The following is a 16561-nucleotide window of genomic DNA, read 5'->3' as shown; positions in this document are numbered from 1 at the left end:
CCTCTCTTTCCCCCCACTGCACTTGTTATCCGTCTACCCATATACATGGCAGGAACAATCTGAGGACTAAAAGGCATCTCCAACAAGACAAAAAGCAAGTTCCGGATATTGCTCTGAACTTGCTCTTCCCACCCTCTTCCCCATTCAGTAAAAGACAACTCCTCATGGGGGTTCAAGCACACATCTAGGTGTTCAAACACAATTCTACTTGTTTAGATTAAAAACCTCAGACTCCATCAAGTCCTGTGCTAATTTTAAGTAGATTTTTTAAGCCAACTTCATCTTCAAATGATATCGAGAATCTGACCTGCTTCCATTCTTACCTTTCCATGCTACCACTCTGGACAACATCATCTGTGACTTAGCTATTGTCCTAAGGGGCTCCTGTTTGTCTCTTGAGCCTGTTGCACAAAGCTGCCAGAATGACCCTCCTAGAATGAAGGCCTAATCACCTGAATGCTCTGACTAAAACCTGCCACTGGATGCCTGTGTGACCCTAATGAAGAGACAAAGACACACAGAAGCTGCAGAGCCATGGCAGTCAGCCCCCACTGACTCACTCTCTGTGCCATTGCTCCTTCAGCACATCCTTCAGGCTTCTATTCAAAAACAATTTGCGGGTCTATTCACTATCTAAAATCTCAGCTCCTAACCCCAATATCATTCATGGCCTCTTCCATTCCTTCTTCAGTGGTTTCATCAATACAACCCACTTAAACTGCCTGATGGACTCATTCACCTGATTTCCTTCCCCACTGTTAAAAAGTAAGTCATGTTCAAGGGACCACAGATTTGGATCTATTCTTTGCTGAATTCCCACTGTATTACACCTGGGGAAACATTAAATTTGTTGCAGACATGAATGAATGTGCAGCTTATTCTCTGCTCCATCTTTGATGTGCTCTATCTCAGTGGTTTTCAACTACCTGCCGATGGTCAAATGTAGTGGCAGAAGCTTTCATTTTGTTTTGTTTTGGGGCCACATCCAGAAATGCTCAGGGGCTGCTCCTGCTCTGCACTCAGGAATTACACCTGGTGGTGCTCAGGGGACCATATGGGATGCTGGGGATTGAACCCAGTTCGGCTGTGTGCAAGGAAGCACCCTATATGCTGTACTATCTCTGCAGACAAGAACCTTTAATATTTCTTCACAATACCATACGCAGATTTTACTGAGTAGCTCAAGACTTCTTTCAAGGGACAAGAATGACAATAATAATTGGAAATGATCATGCTGGACAAGAACTGATTGTTAAAAGTAAACGGATATACATGATAAGCTTTTAGTATCTGTATTGCAAACCTCAATGCCCAAAAATAGGAGGGGGGAGGAAAGTGCCATAGAGAGGCTGAGTGGGGGAAAGATGGGTGATGGGAGGGAAACTGGGGACACTGGTCAAGAGATGGGTGTTGGACCACTGTATGACTGAAACCTCATTATGAACAGCTTTGTAAGAGTCTTTATCACAGTGATTCAATTTTAAAAATCTGTAAAAAAACGACTTCCTTCAAGTTTTTCATACCCTCAGCCTAGATTTTCTTGAAGCATTCTGAGTCCCATGATGATCCCAAGCTGAGTCAATGGCAAAAGGGAATGGGACCTCATTGGCCATCGTGGTCTAATCATAATTTATTCTCTATGACTCAGACATGAATAGCTGTTGAAATCAGAACAGAGCTAATAAGGAAGATGATGGGATTTATATAGAAAAATAAGCATCTGCTGAATCTGTTGTTGTAAAGTTTCATGTCTGTTATCACACAGGAGTTTCAACATTCTCATGAAGAAAGAGTAAGCAGGTATTTTGACCATTTACGGAAGGGAAAACGAAGGCATTTAAAGAGTTGTTAGAGGGCTGGATAAAATGGGAAGGGTGCTGGCCTTGCACATGGCCGACCTGGGTTTGATCTTTGAAATTCCATATGAAATCCCCAAGCTACCAGAGTCAGTGATCCCTGAGCACATGGCCAGAAGTAAGCCCTGAACACTGCTGTGTGCTGCCTAAATATCACCCTTCCCCGATGCAAAAGAAAAGGTGCCAGCATGCCAAGTCTATGCAGTAGACACAGGCAAGCCCAATGGTGTCTACCCAAGTTCTGGGTTCTGCAAACACAGAGGGGATTAGCGAGGGAAAATGAAGCAGGAATCAGAGACTCGGAGATTCATTTTTACTCTACACAAACATGGTCTGACCTCAGGAACAGTAACCTCTCCCATTCTTGATCGAGAACAGGAAATAAAGTTCCTTTCTTGCTCCAGAACTGGTCTCTAGCGATTAATCATTAAGACTCTTGTTATCTGTTAGCTTTCCATGCAGGGAGAGGAGCAGCACTGGGTTACTGGACTTCACACTCTCCTGAGCCAGGAGAGAAGGATTGGACTTCTTTGTAATATTTTTTTAAATCTCCCTTTGTACTAAAAGTAAATAATAAGAATGATCTTCTTCATTGTATGATTATAAAGCAAACACGGAAGTTCATAAGTTTGTAACTGTACCCCACGGTGATTCACTAATAAAAAAAATAATAATAATAAATAAATAAATAAATAGGAAAAAAAAGAATGGTTTTCTGGAACCTCATTCTGCTGCTGGCATGTTCCACTGAACTGTATTCCTAAATCCTGCTAGCTCTCACTTTGACTAGCAAGGAAAACAAATACTCCCCAGCAAGTTCAACAACTTTGAGTTCAACAAGTTCTTCCTTTGACATCAAGTCCCTTATGATGGACAGTCAGAGGCTTCCGTGGTAAAGCAGTATTGTGGAGCCCATGGCAAGGAGCTATGCAGGCTGGAAGCTATGAAATCCTGCTGCCGTGCAGGTCAGTCAAGACCACTCCATACAGTGGTCAGCTGCCATCGTCCTAAACTCTGCCTGGAGCTTCTGACTCCCAGTCATAGTTTCCAGACGCCACCCACCTGAGAGGCACATGGATTCCACTAAGAGTGGCTGATTCCATCGGAGGAAATCATCATGTGATCATTCACTGAATGTTGAATTTAAAGCTTGACATGCTAACAATGCCTCTTCCAAGCTTTTAACTTCAATAATCTTGACTGTTTTCCCTTTCTGCAGGGCCAAAATTGAGAATGATTAATTCCTCACTTTGGAGTTAACACATGGGATTGTTTGGCATACTACCTCATTTGATATTGCAATTAAGAAAGTTTGATAACTTGCCAGATGGTTAAGCTGGTCAAGAAGAGAACTGAGAGTAGATTCCAGGGCTTCTGGGCTATTTCTAAAATGTTTTAAACTAAGTACCTTCAAATTAAAATTTAGAACTGGAACAATAGCACAGCGGGTAGGGCATTTGCCTTGCACCAGCGGACCCGGGTTTGATTCCTTCGTACCTCTAGGAGAGCCCAGCAAGCTACCAAGAGTATCCTGCCCACACAGCAGAGCCTGGCAAGCTGCCTGTGGCGTATTTAATATGCCAAAAACAGTAACAACAAGTCTAAGAATGGAGACGTTACTGGTGCCTGCTCAAAATCGATGAACAACAGGACCACAGTGCTACAGTATAGTGCTACCTTCAAATTCAACATAGGTTTGAACCTAGGTTTGAACCTTAAAGCACTTCTTGTTAGGGGGTTAAAATGTGTCACTTTGGGGGGCAGAGCACTGCCAGGTGTAGTCCCAAAATGAAACAAAAGAAAAAAGAATGTATCACTGTTCTTGCAGGGGAGACACTCCAGAAGATGCTCAGGAGTTACTCCTGGCTTGGCACTCAGGAATGTGTCCTGGCAGATGCTGTGGGCACCATATAGGATGCGGGGAATTGAACCCAGGTCTACAGGCTGCATGCAAAGCAGGTGCCCTGCCTGCTGTTCTATCGCTCTGGCCCCAGAATGCATGACTTTTGAAAGATCTTGAAGGGGAGTATTATTACTTGAAAAGAGCTAGTGCTTACAAGTTTTATTACTAATGCCAGGGCTTGGCAACTTTTTTGCAGAAAAGAGAGGAAACAGTTTTGGCTTTGTAGGACAGGTGATTTCTTTTGTAAGGATCCTCTCTACCATGTATTGAGAAAGCAGTCACACACAACTGGCTGGCTTCCAACCAAACTTGACAAAAACAGATGGTAAGTGGCAGGCAGCCTATGGCCTCTGCACGTTGTTTGCCCACCTCTGAGCCCCTCTCACATTTTACACAAAAGGTTTGGAAGCAGACATGAAGAGAAGAGGTGGTTCTGGAGGACTTTGCTGCTTGAGGCTTTATGGGCCACGTGCTCATCACAGAAAGCTTCCAAAGGTCAAAACACTTGTCTGTAATCCATCTGAAGGGATGCCAAATCCATTTCACAAATATTAATCCCACTTCTTCACAAAGTGATCAAAAACAGTAACAACAAGTATCACAATGGAGACATTACTGGTGCCCGCTCGAGCAAATGGATGAGCAATGGCACAACGGTGCTATAATGCTATTATAATTATCTATATCTCTTTATTATAATTGTATTAATTATATTCAATATAATACTTACATGTAATTATATTGCAATTAAATATTTATGTATTACATAAAAAATAAATTTACATTATTTAATATATATCTTATAAACAAATAAAATCCCATTAACTTCATTTCTTGTCATAGTTATGTTAGAGTCTCTTGTCCCTATAAGACAATGTAAAGGCTTACTATGAGAAAAAAAATAGCCAGAGATATCAGAACTAGAGTTTTTTGGTTTTTGCTCTTTTGGATCCACACCCACTGTGCTCAGGGATTACTCCTGGCTCTGTGCTCAGGGCTTACTTCTGGCTCTGTGCTCAGGAGTTATTCTTGGCCAAAAGATTACTCATACAAGGTGACCAGGTATTGAACCCAGGTTGGCTCCATGTAAGACAAGTGTCACTTACCACTCTACTGCATCTCTGGCCCCAGAATTGGAGATTTTTGTTTAATTGAAAAATATTTTTTTTAATTGAGTCACCATGACATACACAGTAGAATGTGGTTCATGGGGCTGGATGATTGCACAGCAGGTAGATTGTCTGTCTTGCACTCGGCTGACCCGGGTTCGATTCCCAGCATCCTATATGGTCCCCTGAGCACCGCCAGAGGTAATTCCTGAGTGCAGAGCCAGGAGTAACCCCTGTGCATCACCAGGTGTGACCCAAGAAGCAAAAAAAAAAAAAAAAAAGTGGTTCATGATTGGGTTTTAGTCATACAATGTTCTAACACCTATTCATTCCTTCACCAGTGTATATTTCCCACCACCAGTGTCCCCAGTTTCCCTCCAGCCCCCAACCCCAGCCTGCCTCTGTGGCAGACACTTCCCTCTTCCCTCTCTCTCTCTTTCCTCTCAGGCATTGTGGTCTGCAATACTGTCACTGAAGCCTCTATATCACGCAGAACTGAGCTTACTTGGAAGGGGGCCGGATGGGAGGGGTCCTTGGGACCTTGGAGAAATGAAGCGTGTCTCTGATAGTGAATGTGGATGTGTGAAAAGCATATTTACCAGTATAGAAAATCATGGCACATTGACTGAAAAAAAGGTAAAGAAAAATAGATTAAAAAACTTGAAAAAGTCATCTTCCGTTTCAAGACTTGAGTAGAGACTTTTCAAAATGTGATTCTCCTGTGTCCCTTTGCAATTACTGTGATGCATGAAGATCTTCTGCCTGGATATATCTCCCTCCGTACCAAGGTCTGAGTTCCACTGGGTCACAGAAGGACACTGGTGGCCCCCTCAGAGCAAACCGACCAAAAGGGTAGCTAGAGGGTTAGAGGAGCACAGAGAGAGGCAGCACCCAGGGGCGTCTCAGACAGGCTGCTTTCACCTTTGGGCCCAAAGCAGGAGTGACTCCAACCTTGCAGCGACAGGAAGAGCAGCAGCCCTGTCTCAGGACACAGTCCACATTGGGCGGGTGACCAGGTCAAAAGCTGAAACTATTTCCCAGAATTCGTTCCTCATAGTGTTCCAGGTTAGAATTTGCCAAGGGAAGAGGCTCACACAAGATCCGGAGTGGCCCTAAAGGAAAGGCCATCTTTCTGGAGGCCATTTGCTCAGATTTGGAGACAGACAGACAGACAAGAAGGCGACAGCTACAGCAAGCTGCCGTCCCTCTGTGCAGTCTCTCATTTTCCAGACTCTGGTGTTGCTCCCATTGGGCTACACTAGCACAGGGCAGGGATGAACTGAGGCATTACTGGTGCCCACTCAAACTGTAGATCAAAGGGATGACAAGTGTAAAGTGATACAAGTGATGTTCCTCACCAGTTCTTTCTCAATCCTAAATCCAGCACCCCCCAAGCAGCTTCCACACACCTCACAACTTCCCTTTTCTGCCCCTACTTTGCTGTCTCAGACTTCTCTGCAGATCCCCAGGTGTCGGGAAGCCTAGTACTCGCGATGCTGGTTTTTCTGACCCTTGGTCCCTCCTTCCTGACCTGCGCATCTCAATTCCTTCCACAGTCTGAGCTCTCAAAGCTCATTCAACCTTTGCTGTGCTAAATCTTGTCTTCCTCTCATATAGGAATGCTCTTTTCCTGATTCCCCTCCCTGACCCCCCTCTGCTCCCTCTTCTTGATTCTCATCCCGGATCCCCTCTGCTCCCTCCCAGTCTCCTGCCAGAACTCCCCACAGGAACCTCTGGGTGTGCTCAGCCCGTCAGCCCCAGGCAGAGAGCAGGGCTGGGGTGGGGACTGGTCTGGAGGGACAAAGAGAATGTCTCTGGCACAAATCACAAAATAGTTACTATTCCACCAGACTTCCAGGAATTAGAGAACTTGTTTCAACTTTAACTCTATTCAAGCAGGGAAAACTAAGGCAAATCATACTCTTTAAACCCTCCTTTCAAAACCAAAGAGAAAGTTGAAGTTCTCAAAATGAGTGTTTGTGGGGGAGAATTAGTACAGGGGAGGGGGCACTCATGGCCTTGCATGCAAACAGGGTTTGATTTCAGCATATGGTCCTCAGAGCACAACCAGAAGTGCTCCCTAAGCACTGAGGGTGTGGTCCCAAAACAAATCTTAAATCCCCAACCCAAATCCCCAAATAAGTATTTATAAAAACTGAAAACTGAAAAATAACACCTTTGTTTTAATGGAACTAAATGATGCTAAATGCATTTGATTCAAATAAGACTACACAGAATAATCACTGTGTCACTGTATCACTGTCATCCCGTTGTTCATTGATTTACTCAAGTGAGCGCCAGTAACATCTCCATCCGTCCCAGCCCTGAGAGTTTAGCAGCCTCTCCTTACTCGTCTTTCCCAATGATTGGAGACTCTTCGCAGGATCAGGGGAATGAGACTGTTAAAGTTACTGAATTTGGCATATCAAATACACCATGGGGAGCTTGCCAGAATAATAGTTTGTAAAAACTACCTCTATTTTGCCTTAAGTTGAGCAGAACATCCTGAAATTTACATCCTGGAGGGGTCAGAGAGATAATGGAGTGGGTAGAGACTTTGCCTTGCAAGCACCTGACCCAGGTTCAATCCCTGGCACCACATATGGTCCCCTTGAGCACTGCAGGAGTGATCCTGAGTGCAGAGGCAGGGATAAGTCCTGAGCATCTTTGGGTATGCACCCAAATCAAAATAATAATAATGAAAATAATAATAATAATAGTAATAGTATTAATAAAAGTACTAATAATAAATTAAACACTATAAATCAAATTAGCTACTTGTTCTAAAGTTAATCAAAGTAATGATTCACTCTATAAAGAATTTTTGCAGAGCTTGCTAATTCTCTCTTCCTCTTGGCAACCTTACAAGGAACAAAACACTCTATAGAGCAACAAATGCCCAATAGCCATCCAGTAGCAATAAATGCAAACCACATTTGTAAGTTTTCTAAAAACCACAGTTTTAAAGTAAAAATATGTGAAATTAAATTAATAATGTACTTTTATTTCATCGCTGTCACTGTATCACTGTCATCCCCTTGTTCATTGATTTGCTCCAGCGGCCACCAGTAATGTCTCCATTATGAGACTTGTTGTTACTGTTTTTGGCATATCAAATACGCCACAGGTAGCTTGCTAGGCTCCACTGTGGTGTGAGATACTCTTGGTAGCTTGCTGGGCTCTCCAAGAGGGATGGAGGAATCGAACCCGGGTCAGCTGTGTGCAAGGCAAATGCCCTAAATGCTGTGCTATCACTCCAGCCCCCAATCCAATATTATAAAAATATTTTAAAATAAGTATTAAAATAATATTTTAATATGTAATCAACAGGACAGCATCATTAATGAACTATTTTTGTTTCTTTTTGGGTCACACCCGGCAATGCACAGGGGTTACTCCAGGCTTTGCACTCAGGAATTATTCCTGGCAGTTCTCCGGGGACCATATGGGATGCTGGGAATCAAACCTGGGTTGGCTGCATGCAAGGCAAATGCCCTACCTGCTGTGCTGTTGCCCCAGCACCAATTAATGAACTATTTTATACTCTCTTTTTGTGCTAGTTTTTGGAATTGAGGCACATCTCAATTCAGATTAACCACATCTCTAGTGCTCTACAGTTAGGTGTGGGAGAAGGCTTTGACATAGGAAGTAAATTCAGTGTTTGTGCTAAACTCGACCAATAGTTTGACAAAGGAATGAGACATAATTTAAGAGAAGTCTGTGTTATCACTGATGTTTTGGTTCTTCTTTCCTTTGAGGTATATTTGAGAATTGTTTTCTTCAGCCTCTTGCATGATAAGGACACATGTGTTCCTTTGGTCCATTAAATATGAGCAGAGGGATGTACTGAAGAGCAGGTTTGAGCTTTTCCATGTTGCTCTTTCTTCTGCAATGATAATTGTGGATGCTTGCATTGCATAGAGGTCCCAAACATGGAAGTTCCCTGAAACATTAAATAGTTATCTAACAAAAAGTGACTTTGTTCTACTCTCAAAAGTCCCTCCCAGGGTTCTGATAACAGAAATTCCTACTGTTCTTTAGACTCAGGGGTGTTAACCACTTCAGCTTGCTTTTTATTAAAAAAACATTCAGCATTGCTTTTTTGTCTCATCTTTGCAAATCGCCCTTTTTTTTTTTTTGCTTTTTGGGTCACACCCAGCGATGCACAGGGATTACTCCTGGCTCATACACTCAGGAATTACTTTTGGTGGTGCTCGGGGGACCATATGGGATGCTGAGAATCAAACCCAGGCAGTCACGTGCAAGGCAAACGCCCTACCCGCTGTGCTGTTGCTCCAGCCCCAACAAATCGTCCTTTTCTTATAACTTCTTCTCAAGTGACCTGTTCCATCCTACTGTCTATCTCTGGCATATCTTGATTGATACAAGATTATCTTTGAGCCAAATGCTAAGGGAAACTAAATACAGAATTAAATGAGTATATTTAAGATATAGATCCTAAACTGGTATATATAAATTTTTAAGGCAACTAAGTTCTGCATCAACCACTCTTACTATAGCAAATATACCCTCTCCCTTCCTTTGGTAAAAACATGCTCATACTTTTCATAGTAATTTGTATTTATATGCCAAGAAATCAGTTTGTTGGACTTGATTTGTCTTCAATTCTTCAAGAATGTTCCAAGCATTTGCCTTTGGCAAAAAATTAAAAAATAAATAAATTAGGCAAAAAATAAAAAATAGCTAAACTTTTGGTTGACTATAACTATAAAGACTATAACTAAAATAAGGATTTGGTTAGAGGCGTGAACTCTGAGCAAGAAATCTGAGGCTTTGGTGTTATTGTTGTATAATTTATTCATGGTGGGAAAACCAGAAAGACACAAGGGGGGAAACGGTAAAGATTACTCCTTTTATGTAATTGTTCCACAATTACCTGCACTATGGGAATGTGCAGACAATGGATGCTCATAGGTCCTGCGCATAGTATGGCTGAGATGAAACCACCCACGCAGGACTCGTAATCATATGACAAAGTTTATTAGGATAGCACAATGATTGTATAGGGGCAGAAAGGGATGCATTATGTGCTGATCATGAGATGGGAAGAGGAAGGTGAATTCTATGGTTTACATGGGCTCGATGGGAGGGAGAGTCACAGGCATCATGGAATTTCTATGAGCTAATGCGGAGGTGGAACAATAAGCTTTACAGACACTACAGGTGTCAGCTCCCAGGGCATGGAGCCATGCTAATTGCCGGGGAATACCGGTTTCCCCAGCAACATCTCACCCTCCTGAAGGCCAGCACTTGGGGTTTCCCCACAGGAACCCAGCAGCCAAGATGGTCCGGAAGCTGCACTAGGAAAAACTCCAAACACTCTTACACTGATACATAATTCCAGTGTTTAAAAAAAATTGGGTCTTGGGTGGGAGAGAGAGTACAGTGGATAGGCTCTTGCCTTGCACATTACTGATATGGGTTTGATTCCTGGTACCCCATATGGTCCTCTGAGCCTGCCAGGGGTAACCCCTGAACATAGAGCCAGGAGCAAGGCCTGAGCACAGCCAGGTGTTCCACCCCCCCTACATGCACAATGGAATCTTATTAAATAACTAAAATTTTTGTCTGATTTTGTGCTGTAAACAAGCTGTGTTCAGGGCTTACTTCTGCTTTGCACTCAGGGGTTACTCCTGGAAGTCTTGGGGGGACTATATAGGGTGCCAGATTAAACCTGGCTAAGTAGCATGCAAGGCAAGTGCCTTACCTGCTGTGCCATCTCTTTGGACCCATTGAGTATTACTTAACTTGTGTTTTTTCTAAAATGGATTTATTTCTATACTAACAATTGTTTTATAACAATGCTATTTAAAGTAAATGTTTTGTCTTCATTGTTCCTTTTTATTTTACTAGCTTTTAAATTTAACATCAACTCACTTTAACTCAGTTAATACTACATATAGACACATCTTTTTATCTTGTTGTTTGCTTTGGGGTCAGATGTGGTGGTACTCCTAGCCCTGTGCTTAGGGATCACCTCTGATGGTGCTTGAGGGACCTTATGTGATCCTAGGGATCAAACCTGGGTTGTCTGGCTACAGGCAAGCATTTTACTTGCTATATTATCTCTCCATCCCAAACATCTTTGGATTTCTTAATAGCTGGCCAAATTTTCTGTAAATAAATTCTTGGAAATTTAAAGGCACATTTTATAAGGGTATGCTTTTTAGAAAGGCTTCAGATGGATTTAAAATATACCCTCCAGAAAACAATCGATCGTTTCATACTCTTAATAGGAATGTAAGAGAGTGCCCTCTATTCCCTCATGACATGCTGGCAACACCGCATATTCTCTGAGAGAAAATAAATGGCGATTTATTTTTAGTTTGCATTTGTATGGTCATAGTGAAAGAGAAAAGAAACCCATATTTTGAGCTATTATATTTCTTTGCTCATGGACTGCCAATCTGTAATTTTCCCACTTTGCCATAGAGTGCTTTAGACTTGTCAAGCTCTCTGAATGCTACTGTTTGAGTGTCTAGACTAGTTTCTGGTGTAAGGTATTTCTTACTCTATTCTCAACAAACCTACAGCACTGAAACAGTTTTTCCTATTATAACAAGGAAATGAAAGCCTCAAAGAGTACAAACACCTCATTGGGAAGACCCTATCATTGTCCCAATCAGTGGTCGGGAGCTATTTCCAGAGGTGATTGTTGTCTTCAAGACCACACTAGCTTCACTTGGGAGATAGAGCTGGGATGGAGCCCAGGGCTTCTGCTGGCTCAGCCCATATTCCAACACTGTGCCATCGTCCTGGCCCCACAGTCAGTTTCTAAATCCTGCAAATAATTGAATCCATACATCGCAACCCATTAACACAGAGTCTATCAAGAACTCAATAATTATTTTCTGCAATTTCTTTCTATATTAAAGTGCTAAAATTGTACAACTTCAGAGGTTTTTCCTACTAAAAATTTGAGACTTTTCTGTTCACTTTTATTTCAGATAATCTTTAAATTTAAGCCAGTTTAAATTAACTAAAACGTCCTATTGGGCTTATGCAGTGTTTATTTTTTGTGTGTATATTATTAATACAAATTTTATTCCCCCATATCCTTGACATTGGATTTGTAATTTTACTGTTTATAAAACAATGTAGAGCATTTCACTATTGAATCGCCTACATCCCAACTTCGGGTGTGTAATTAGCTCATTTCTTTTATTTCATGGAGCACTCTCCTCTCAAATGTCCTCTTTTCTTTTTCTCTTTTTAATAAAATTATTTATCTAACTGAAAAAATTGCAATTTGGTAAGATGTAGCATCTTGTAATACTAAGAAATTCTTAAAAAGCTAGTTCTCTAGGGACTGGAGAGATAATACAGGCGGTAAGGTGCTTGCCTTGTATGTGACCAACCCCAGTTTGATATGACGCTTCACATATGAACCTCTGACCACCAGCAGGAGTAATCCCTAAGCATTGATGGGTGTTGCCCCAGAACCATAGAGAGAAAGACAGAAACAAACACTGGACTTTGGAGTCAGACCAAGTAGTAGAGTACACGCCTAACATGTGCAAGATCCTAAATTTGATCCCCAACACAGCACACCCAAGTTCTCTTTGCCCCAAGAACTGAGTTAGTCACTATTAAAATTTTTTAGGGAGATAGTATAGAAGGTAAAGTATTTGTCTTGCACTTGGTTCACCTATTAGATCCATTGCACCGTGGATGGTACCCCAAGCCCAGTGGGAATGCAGAGTCAGGAGTAAACCTGAGTACTGCAGGGAATAACCCAAAATCAAAGCAACTTTTTTTAAAAATCCATGGAGTAAAAATATTGTACATTTTATCTCCTAATTAAGGAAATGCAAATCAAAATAATAAACAACAGTGAAACATCACCAACTCACACCTTTGAGAATGGCAATCATCCAAAAGACAAGAAATAGAGTCCTGGGCTGGGGTCGGTGCCGGCTCGAGGTCCTCCGAGATTCGACCTGGGTGCCCATGCCTTTGCACAGCTGCTTTGCTGCTGAACGAGCAGGATCCAGAGCCAGCTATATGACTTGGGGTTCCAGTGAGTGCTTGCAGCCATGTCTCCAGACTGTGAACTAAGCTTTTGCTCCATGCTGCTCCAGGAAGGGAAATGATTCAATTCCCAACTTAAATTTCCCTGGACTTAATTACTAAAATACAGAAATCCTAAACCTAAACAAATTTATATCTCTTCATTCTCATCAGTGGAAAACTAATTATCAAATATTTCCCTGTCAATAGGGTCGTATTCTTGGGGGATAAATTCCAACAAGAATAGTGAATTCTGTGTTGAAACTCCAACAACAATAGTGAGTTGTGTGTTGAAATATGGAATGTAATCAAGGTAAAGAGAAAAGGAAGTGAAATGTATCAGTTATTCAAGGGAGGGTGGTTGGGGAGTGGGGGTTGGGATGTATACTGTTTTTTTTTTTTTTTTTGGTGGTGAAATATGGGCACTGGTGAAAGGACGGGTTTTGAGCATTGTATAACTGAGACATAAGCCTGAGAACTTTGTCACTTTCCACATGGTGATTCAATAAAATAAATTAAAAAAAAAGACAAGAAATACAGCAGGATTACAAATTGGTGCCACTATTAGGAAATGCATTATGTATATTTCCTGAGAAATTACAAATAGAATTATAAAAATGGTTCAGTAGTTCCACTGTGGGGTATTCACTCAAAAAATACAAAAACACAAATTTGAAGAAATATAAGTACTTCCTTGATTGTTTTTCCTTTTTGGGTCACACCCAGCGATGCTTAGAGCTCTGCACTCAGGAATTACTCTTGGTGGTGCTTGGAGGACCATATGGGATGCTGGAAATCCCATATGGTAGGGCAAGGCAAGGCAAACGCCCTACCCGCTGTGCTATCACTCCAGCCCCCCATACTTGCTTGATTATTGCAGCATTTTTGTAATAGTCACTAACTAGAAATCACCACCCAATACTAATCAACTGAACATAATGAAATTATGATATAGTGACATCATAGAATACTATTCAACTTCTAAAAAGAGACAAAGTCCTGCCATTTGCAACAGTACGGATGAAACTCTGCTAAGGTGAAATTAGACACACATCATGTGATTTCTGTCATAAGTGGTATATAAACTGATGGGCTAAATAAAACAAAAAGGAACTTTTGAACTATCTGACCAGTCAGTGACTATCAGAATGAATAGGAATAAGTGAAGTGGGTTCATTATGACAAAGAAAATATGTTGGGTATGGGGTGAGAGATAGTACAGCAATTAGGGCATTTGCTTTGCAAGTGTCTGACCTGGGTTTGATCTCCAGCACCCCAGATTGTCCCCTGGGCACTCTGAGTACAGAGCCAAGAGTAATTCCTGAAAAATGCTGAGTGTGACCCATCCCCAAACCCCCCAAAAACAAATCAAAAATATGTAGGGTAAAGAATAGAACTTTCAGGAGCTGGAGCGATAGCATAGTGGGTAGGGCGTTTGCCTTGCATGTAGCCAACCCGGGTTCGAATCCCAGCATCCCATATGGTCCCCTGAGCACCGCCAGGAGTAATTCCTGAGTGCAGAGCCAGCAGTAACCCCTGTGCATTGCCGGATGTGACCCAAAAAGCAAAAAAAAAAAAAAAAGAATAGAACTTTCAGTCTTGAATTTAATTGATACATGTTGACTTTAAATGATGCATAACCGAACATTTTATGTTAGTAACAAATTGGAAGGAAGAAACAAATTGAGAGGTGAAGAACTGAAATGATAAATTTAGTAAGATATAAAGAACCTTTTTTTTTTCTGAAAAGAGTACAACTAGACAATGGGTCTAAATCTGCAAAAGTAGACATTGAAGCAAAGGAAGTAATAAAATTTAAGTTATCAAATTAACACCCTGTTTTTACATTGCTGGGAGGAATTTGGTGCGATTTGCAAGACAATTATCTTCAGATCACTGGTTATGAGCAAACAAGTATTTTCTTAAAACAGATTCTGTTGTTCTCGATGTCCTTGGAGGCAATCCAATTTTAACCGGAAATTAGTTCTCCTGAAAAGAGAACAAAACAAATGCTGGATACCAAAGCTTACAGAAATCTAAATAGGTTCATGGTCCCCAAGAGACAGTAGGTCATCAATCAGCTGTGTGGCTTCTCATGCCAGGACCAAAAGTCCAGGGCTCATCTTCAGAGCTTTCTCTACAGCGAAGTTTCATTATTTCAACATTCCACTGCTGGCTCCAATGAAAAGCATTTACCAATCCTTGCAAATCCTCTATGTCATGGTATAGAAATAATATAAGCAACTTGTAATAGAAAAATGGGAGTTCAGTCTTTATGAACCTACAAGAACCAGGGATGTGAGTCAGAGTTGTTTGTCTCTTATTCCTCTGCCTCTCAGGATAGACAACCACAAGATACAACTTTGATACATCTCTCAAACTTTGCATCTTACAACTAAAGCCACTTGCAAAGGCACTAACTTTGACATGTAATCCCAATTTAAAAAATGCCCAGGAAGAAGGCTTTGAATTCAACTGAGATTAGGTATCTATCCTGGGCCCAGTCAACAATAGACCTGAAGATGGGAGTCCTTTACAAAATACACCTGCTACTGTGGTAACCAGAGGGGAGAGGAGCACTGTTCTCTGAAAGGCAGGAGCTCAGGGACCAGAGCGCAGCGGGGACAGAACAGATGAGCAGAAATCATTTCACATTGAACAAATATAATAAGCAGCATGCTCCCCTAATACAATTTTGCCGCTTGCTTCAGTTAAAAAGCAATATGACCCCTTACTTCCCTGTCTTCACATTGTTCTCCCCTGTAATCACTGTGGTCCAGTCAATGGCCTTTTTTCTTTTCTTCATTCTCACCCAAATAATGGCCACTGTGACACTCTCAGTGTTATCCAAGTGTCAGTATCCTGCCTTCTAGAAACTTGCCTGGGTGGCTCAATCAGGCTCAAATATCACTTTAGAGGCCCTCTTCTCTACAATTGATACAATTTGAAGAGATTTCCCATCACATTAATTATTCTCATAACATTTATTAATAGCTAGACATTTCTGAATCAATGTCTTATTATCTATAAGAAGGTGCTGCAAGTAATTGAAACTCCAACTGAAAGTTGCATGCATTGGAGTTTAAACCTCATTATAAGCATTCAGAGACAGTAACTGCTTCTTGGAGGATGTCATAGTTGAGCAAGGTCATCAAGAATGCCAAATTGCCTCTTTCTGCTCTATCATCTTTAAGGTGTTACGTGGCCTCTTATGGCTTCAAGACAGGGACAGAGGGAGTTCATGTATATTCATTCCAAAGTAGGTTGGAGGAGCAAACAAGGAGTTCTTTGTACCTCGAAGGTGAGGACATCTTCTCCAAAGTGCCCAGCTGAAGTGGCAACGGCCAGGAATTTGGGGTGTTCAAATCTTTGCTAACAGGGAGGCTGGGAAACAACAGAGTAACTGGACTCCTCAGCTTCTAGCCACATGGAAGACAGCTCAGGGGCAAGGTATTAGGGAAGGCAGTGGCCACTGGGCAGGTGAACAGCAAAGTTACTGCCTGGCTTAGCTCTAGGTCTCTATCTGAAGAATGCACATTTCACAAGAGCAGGCCCTGGCAGCCAGCCACCTCAGTCTTTGAACTCACTCTGAACTCTGTGAGCCTATAAATTCCCTTTCTTGTGTAAGCCCATTGTAGGTTTTTTCCATTATTTACAACCCA

Source organism: Sorex araneus, chromosome 1, assembly GCF_027595985.1.
Source record: "Sorex araneus isolate mSorAra2 chromosome 1, mSorAra2.pri, whole genome shotgun sequence".
Lineage (NCBI taxonomy): Eukaryota > Metazoa > Chordata > Mammalia > Eulipotyphla > Soricidae > Sorex > Sorex araneus.
This window is presented reverse-complemented; position numbering follows the sequence as displayed.